The sequence below is a fragment of the Peromyscus leucopus genome, chromosome 19 (genome assembly GCF_004664715.2).
Source record: "Peromyscus leucopus breed LL Stock chromosome 19, UCI_PerLeu_2.1, whole genome shotgun sequence".
Lineage (NCBI taxonomy): Eukaryota > Metazoa > Chordata > Mammalia > Rodentia > Cricetidae > Peromyscus > Peromyscus leucopus.
In genome coordinates, this window is record NC_051079.1 from 82,740,596 (window position 1) to 82,747,845 (window position 7,250).

Below are 7,250 nucleotides of genomic sequence, written 5' to 3' on the forward strand. Positions count from 1 at the left end.
CAGTGCGCCTGTGTCCGTCTCCTCTCAGCCACCAAAAGACGACTGCCCGTTCGCTGAGGTCATCGGACTCACTTTGTCTTCCGCGCTAGTGACAGGAGACACCAGAGCTGCCAAAGGACACCAAGTGACACACGGAGGACTTGCATGACCCGGTCTGTTACTTCACCCACCAGTCACTTGTGTGTCCCTGAGGTTGAGGCGAGAGCACCCTCACTGCGGTGTAAACTGCCTGTTATTTAATCTCACCACACTTTCATTTTGCTCTTCTGTTAAATTACCTAGACCTTTCTAAGGAACTCCGTGAAATGAGGAGATCATGTTTATGATAACATGCGGGAAAAGGTACAATGTTCATTCCAAGTGGAAAATCTTATTGGACACATTTTAAATAAAATCATGCATACCTGATACCTGGCCTCCAGGATCAATTATTGTGAGCTAGCCTTCTACTGGAAGCCAGTCTTCCTTCCTCCCTCCCCTCCCCCCTTCCTTCCTCCCTCCCTCCCCTCCTCCCTCCCTCCCTCCGTTCCTCCCTCCCTTCCTCCCTCCCTCCCTTCCTCCCTCCCTCCCTTCCTCCCTCCCTCCCTCCTCCCTCCCTCCCTTCCTCCCTTCCCCCTTCCTTCCTTTCTCTGTCTGTCTGTCTGCCTTTTTTAATGTATATAGCTGTTTTGCCTGTATGTGTGTCTGCACCACATGCATGCCTGGTGCCTTCAGAAACCACTAGAGGGCATCCAGTCCCCTGGAACTTGACTCACAGACTGTGATGAGCCACCATGTGGGTGCTGAGAATCAAGCTCAGGTCCTCTGGAAGATCAGTCAGTGCTCTTAACCACTGAGCCAGCTCTCCAGCCCCGCTGGAAGTTTTTCATCTGCATTTAAAGTATTATTATTATTTTGATTATTATTATTATTATTATTATTATTATTTCACACACTTCCAATCCCAAAACACACGTCAGGGCAACATTTTGCAGGATGGAAGCATACCGTACGAAGCCGGTCTTGCAAACACACCTGGTTGACTCAAACAGTTCCAGGGAGCCAACTGGAACCTACCAGAAAGCATGGCTGCAGGACTGGCCATGCTCAAATGGTGCCACTTTGGTTTTCCAACTGTGAAGGGAGAGCTAGCTTCTTGGCTACTTGGACAATGTGGGTTTCTCATTGCTCAAATGTGCTTAGAGACCCAGAAAAACTCATCCCAAAGGCCAGAGACTGGCTCTTACCGGTGTGCCTGGGAGCCAACCAAATATACCCAGTATAGTCACTTTGCTTCTTATCACTTTTTCTTTTTTTTAAATTAAGGAATGTTTTATTCATTTTACATACCAATCACAGATTCCCCCTCTCTTCCCTCCTCCCGCCCCTCCAGACTTCCTCCTCCAACTCCCCCACCCCAAGAAGGTAAGGTCTCCCATGTGGAGTCAGCAGAGCCTGGTACATCCAGTAGAGGTAGGTCCAAACCCCTTCCCTGCCTCAAGGCTGGGCAAGGTGTCCCACCACAGGTAGTAGGCTCCAAAAAGTCAGCTCATGTAACAGGGATGGATTCTGATCCTACTGCCAGGGGGCCCCTTAAGCAGACCAAGCTGCACAACTGTCTCGCTTATGCAGAGGGCCTAGTTTAATCCCATGGAAACTCCACAGCTGCTAGTCTAAAGTTCATGAGTTCCCACTAGTTTGGTTTGGTTGTCTCTGTAGGTTTTCCATCATGATCTTGATGCCCCTTGCTCATAGAATCCCTCTTTTCTCTCTTCGACTGGACTCCTGGAGGTCGGCCTGGAGCTTGGCTGTGGATCTCTGCATCTGCTTTCATCAGTTACTGGATGAAGGCTTTATGATGACAGTTAAGGTATTCACTGATTTGATTACTGGGGTAAGCCAGTTCAGGCACCCTCTCCACTATTGCTAGTAGTCTAACCTGGAGTCATCCTTGTGGATTCCTGAAAACTTCCCTAGCACCCGGTTTCTCCCCATCCCCATGATGTCTCCTTCTATCATGCTATCTCTTTCATTGCTTTCCACTCCATCCCTGTTCCAGCTTGACCATCCCATTCCTTTATGTTCTCATCCCCCATACCCTACACTCCATTGCCCACCCTTCATCCCCAGTTTGCTCATGGAGATCTCATCTATTTCCATTCCCAGGGCAATCCATGTGTCCCTATTAGGGTCCTCCTTGTTAACTAGCTTCTCTGGAGCTGTGGGTTACAGTCTGGCTATCCTTTGCTTTACATCTAGTGTTCACTTATGAGTAAGTAAATACCATGTTTGTCTTTCTGAGTCTGGGTTACCTCACTCAGGATGATATTTTCTAGTTCCACCCAATTGCCTGCAAATTTCATGATGTCGTTGTTTTTCACTACTGAATAGTACTCCATTATGTATATGTACCACATTTTCTTTATCCATTGTTTGGTTGAGGGGCATCTAGGTTGTTTCCAGGTTCTGGCTATTATGAATAATGCTGCTATGAACATACTTGAGCAAGTGTCCTTGTGGTATGATTGAGTATTCCTTGGGTATATGCCGAAGAGTGGTATAGTTGGGTTTTGAGGTAGATTGATCCTCAATTTTCTGAGAAACTGCCATACTGATTTCCAAAGTGGCTGTACAAGTTTGCACTCCCACCAACAGTGGAGGAGTGTTCCCCTTACTCCACATCCTCTCCAATATAGGCTGTCATTAGCATTTTTTAATCTTAGCCATTCTGACAGGTATAAGATGGTATCCAGAGTCATTTTGATTTGCATTTTTCTGATGACTAAGGATGTTGAGCAGTTCCTTAAATGTCTTTCGGTCATTTGAGATTCTCCTATTGAGAATTCTGTTTAGCTCTGTAGCTCATTTTTTAATTGGATTGTTCAGTACTTTGATGTCTAATTTCTTGAGTTCTTTATATATTCTGGATATCAGCCCTCTGTCAGATGTGGGGTTGGTGAAGATCTTTTTGCATTCTGTAGGCTGTTGTTTTGTCTTATTGACTGTGCCCTTTGCCTTAGAGAAGCTTCTCAGTTTCAGAAGATCCCATTTATTAATTGTTGCTCTCAGTGTCTGTGCTACTGGCGTTATATTTAGCAAGTGGTCTCCTGGGCCAATGGATTCAAGTCTACTTCCTGGCTTTCTCTTCTTCAGGTTCAGTGTAACTGGATTTTATGTTGAGATCTTTGATCCACTTGGACTTGAGTTTTGTGCATGGCAATAGATATGGGCTTATTTACAATCTTCTACATGTTGACATCCAGTTATGCCAGCACCATTTGTTGAAGATACTTTGCCATTGTACAGTTTTGGCTTCTTTGTCAAAAATAAGGTGTTCATAGGTGTGTGGATTAATGTCAGGGTCTTCCATTCTATTTCATTGGTCCACATGTTGGTTTTTACGTCAATACCAAGCTGTTTCTATTACTATAGCTCTATAGTAGAGTTTGAGATCAGGGATTGTGATGACTCCAGAGGTTGCTTTATTGTACAGGACTGTTTTGACTATCCTGGTTTTCTTTTTTTCCATATGAAGTTGAGTGTTTTTCTTTCCAGGTCTGTGAAGAATTGTGTTGGGATTTTGATGGGGATTGCATTGAATCTGTATATTGCTTTTGGTAAGATTGTCACTTTTATTATGTTAATCCTACCTATCCATGAGCATGGGAGATCTTTCCATTTTCTGATATCTTCTTCAATTTCTTTCTTCAGAGACTTAAAATTCTTGTTATACAGGTCTTTCACTTGTTTAGAGTTACCCCAAAGATATTTTATATTATTTGTAGCTATTATAAAGGGCGATGTTTCTCTGATTTATTTCTCAGCCCTTTTATCATTTGTATATGGGAGAGCTACTGATTTTTTTTAGTTAATCCTATATCCTGCCACATTACTGAAGGTGTTTATTAGCTTTAGGAGTTCCCTGGTAGAATTTTTGGGGTCACTTATATATACTATCATATCATCTGCAAATTGTGAAAGTTTGACTTCTTCATTTCCAATTTGTATCCCCTTGATCTCCTTTTGTTTTCCTATTGCTCTAGCTATGATTTTGAGTACTATATTGAATGAATATGGGGAGATTGGACAGCCTTGTCTTGTTTTGGAATCACTTTGAGTTTCTCTCCATTTAATTTGATGTTGGCTGTCAGATTGCTGTAAATTCCTTTATTATGTTTAGGTGTGTTCCTTGTATTCCTGATCCCTCCAAGACATTTATCATGAAGAGGTGTTGGATTTTGTCAAAAGCTTTTTTAGCATCTAATGAGATGATCATGTGGGTTTTTTGGGGGTTTTTTTGTTTTTGTTTTTGTTTTGTTTTTTTTGGTTTTTTGAGACAGGGTTTCTCTGTGTAGCTTTGTGCCTTTCCTGGATCTCGCTCTGTAGACCAGGCTGGCCTCGAACTCACAAAGATCTGCCTGGCTCTGCCTCCCAAGTGCTAGGATTAAAGGCGTGAGCCACCACCGCTTGGCCCATGTGGGGTTTTTTTTCTTTCAGTTTGCTTATATGGTGTATTACATTGACAGATTTTCATATGTTGAACCATCCTTGCATCACTGGAATGAATCCTACTTGGTCATGGTGGATAATTTTTTGATGTGTGCTTGAATTCATTTTGCCAGTATTTTATTGAGTATTTTTGCATCAATGTTTGTGAGGGAGATTGGTCTATAATTCTCTTTCTTTGTTGCATGTTTGTGTGGTTGGGGTATCAGGGTAACTATAACCTCATAAAAAGAGTTTGGCAATGTTCCTTCTGTTTCTATTGTGTGGAACCATTTGAAGAGTATTGGTATTAGCTCTCCTTTGAAACTCTGGTAAAATTCTGCACTGAAACCATCTGGTCCTGGGCTTTATTTTGTTGGGAGACTTTTAATGACTGATTCTATTTCCTTAGGTGTTATAAGTCTATTTAAATCGTTTATCTTGTCTTGACTTAATTTTGTTATGTGGTACCTATGTAGAAAATCACCCATTTCTTTTTGATTTTCCAATTTTGTGCAGTACAGATTTCTGAAGTATGACCTGATGATTCTCTGAATTTCCTCATTGTCTGTTGTTATGTTCCTTTTCATTTCTGATTTTGTTAATTTGGATGCTCTCTCTCTCTCTGCCTGTTGGTTAGTCTGGATAAGGGCTTGTCTATCTTGTTGATTTTCTCAAAGAACCAACTCTTTGTTTCATTGATTCTTTGTATTATTATTCTCACTGTTTCTATTTTATTGATTTCAGCCCTCAATTTGACTATTTCCTGCCATCTATTCCTCCTGGTTGAGTTTTTTTTTTCTTGTTCTAGAGCTTTTAGGTGTGCTGTTAAGTTGCTAGTGTGAGACTTCTCCAACTTCTTTATGTGGGCATTTAGTGCTATGACTTTTCCTCTTAGCACTGCTTTCATAGTGTCCCATAAGTTTGGGTATGTTGTATATTCATTTTCATTAAATTCTAGAAAGTCTTTAATTTCTTTCTTTATTTCTTCCTTGACTTATTGGTGATTCAGTTGAGCATTATTCAGTTTCCATGAGATTGTAGGCTTTCTGTAATTTTTATTGTTGTTGAAATCTAACTTTAAGCCATAGTGGTCCAATAAAATACAGGAAGTTATTCCAATTTTTTGTATCTGTTGAGATTTTCTTTGTGGCTGAGTATGTGGTCAATTTTAGAGAAGGTTCCATGGGGTGCTGAGAAGAAGGTATACCCTTTTGTGTTAGGGTGGAATGTTCTGTAGATATCGATTAAGTCCATTTCAGTCATAACATCTGTTAGATCCCTTATTTCTCTGTTAAGTTTCTGTCTGGCAGATCTGTCCATTGATGACACTGGAGTGTTGAAGTCTCCTACTACTATTGTGTGGGGTTTGATGTGTGATTTAAGCTTTAGTATTGTTTCTTTTACATATGTTGGTGCCCTTGTATTTGGGGCCTAAATATTCAGAACTGAGACTTCATCTTGGTGGATTTTTCTTGTGATGAATATATAATGTCCTTCCCGATCTCTTTCGATTGATTTTAGTTTGAAGTCTATTTTATTAGATATCAGGATAGCTACTCAAGTTTGCTTCTTAAGTCCATTTGATTGGAAAGTCTTTTCCCAGCCTTTTACTCTGAGGTAGTGTCTGTCTTTGTAGTTGAGGTGTGTTTCTTGTATGCAGCAGAAGGATGGGTCCTGTTTTTGTACCCATTCTGTTAGCCTGTATCTTTTCATAAACAAATTGAATCCATTGATATTAAGGGATATTAATGACCAGTAATTGCTGATTCCTATTATCTTTTGGTGGTAGTAGGCATTTGTATTTCCCTTCTTTGGGATTTACTGCTGTGAGGTTATCTATTGCCTTTGTTTTCATGGGTGCATCTAACTTCCTTAGGTTGGAGTTTTCCTTCTAGTGCTTTCTGTAGGGCTGGGTTTGTGGATAGGTATTGTTTAAATCTGGTTTTGTCTTGGAATGTCTTGTGCACTCCATCTATGGTGATTGAAAGTTTTGGTGGGTATAGTAGTCTGGGGCATCCATGGGCTCTTAGTGTCTGCATTATGTCTGTCCAGGTCCTTCTGGCTTTCAGAGTCTCCATTGAGAAGTCAGGTGTTATTCTGATGGGTCTGCCTTAAAAGACACTTGGCCTTTTTCCTTTACTGTTCTTAATAATATTCTTTCTTTATTCTGTATGTTTAGTGGTTTAATTATTATGTGGCAATGGGACTTTGGGGGGGTCTAGTCTATTTGGTGTTCTATAAGCTTTTTGTATCTTCATAGGTATTTCCTTCTTTAAATTGGGAATGTTTTCTTCTATGATTTTGTTGAATATATTTTCTGTGCCTTTGAGTTGATATTCTTCTTCTTCTATCCTTATTATTCTTAAGTTTTGCCTTTTCATGTTGTCTCAGATTTCCTGGATATTTTGTGTTATGACTTTTTTGGCTTTGGTGTTTTCTTTGACTGACAGATGAATCTATTTCCTCTATTGTATCCTCCATGCCAGAGATTCTCTCTTCCATCCCTTGTATTCTGTTGGTCATGCTTGCATCTGTAGTCCTGTTTGTTTGCTCAGATTTTCTGCTTCCAGCATTGCCTTGGTTTGTGTCTTCTTCGTTGCTTCTATTTCAATTTTCAGGTCTTGAACTGTTTCCTTTACATGTTTAATTGCTTTTTCTTGGGTTTTCTTGACTTTCTTTAAGGGATTTATTGATTTCTTCCAATTTTTAGTTTGTCTTTTCCTCAATTTCTTTAAGGGGATTTTTCATTTTCTCTTTAAAAGTCTCTATCATCTTCATAAAGC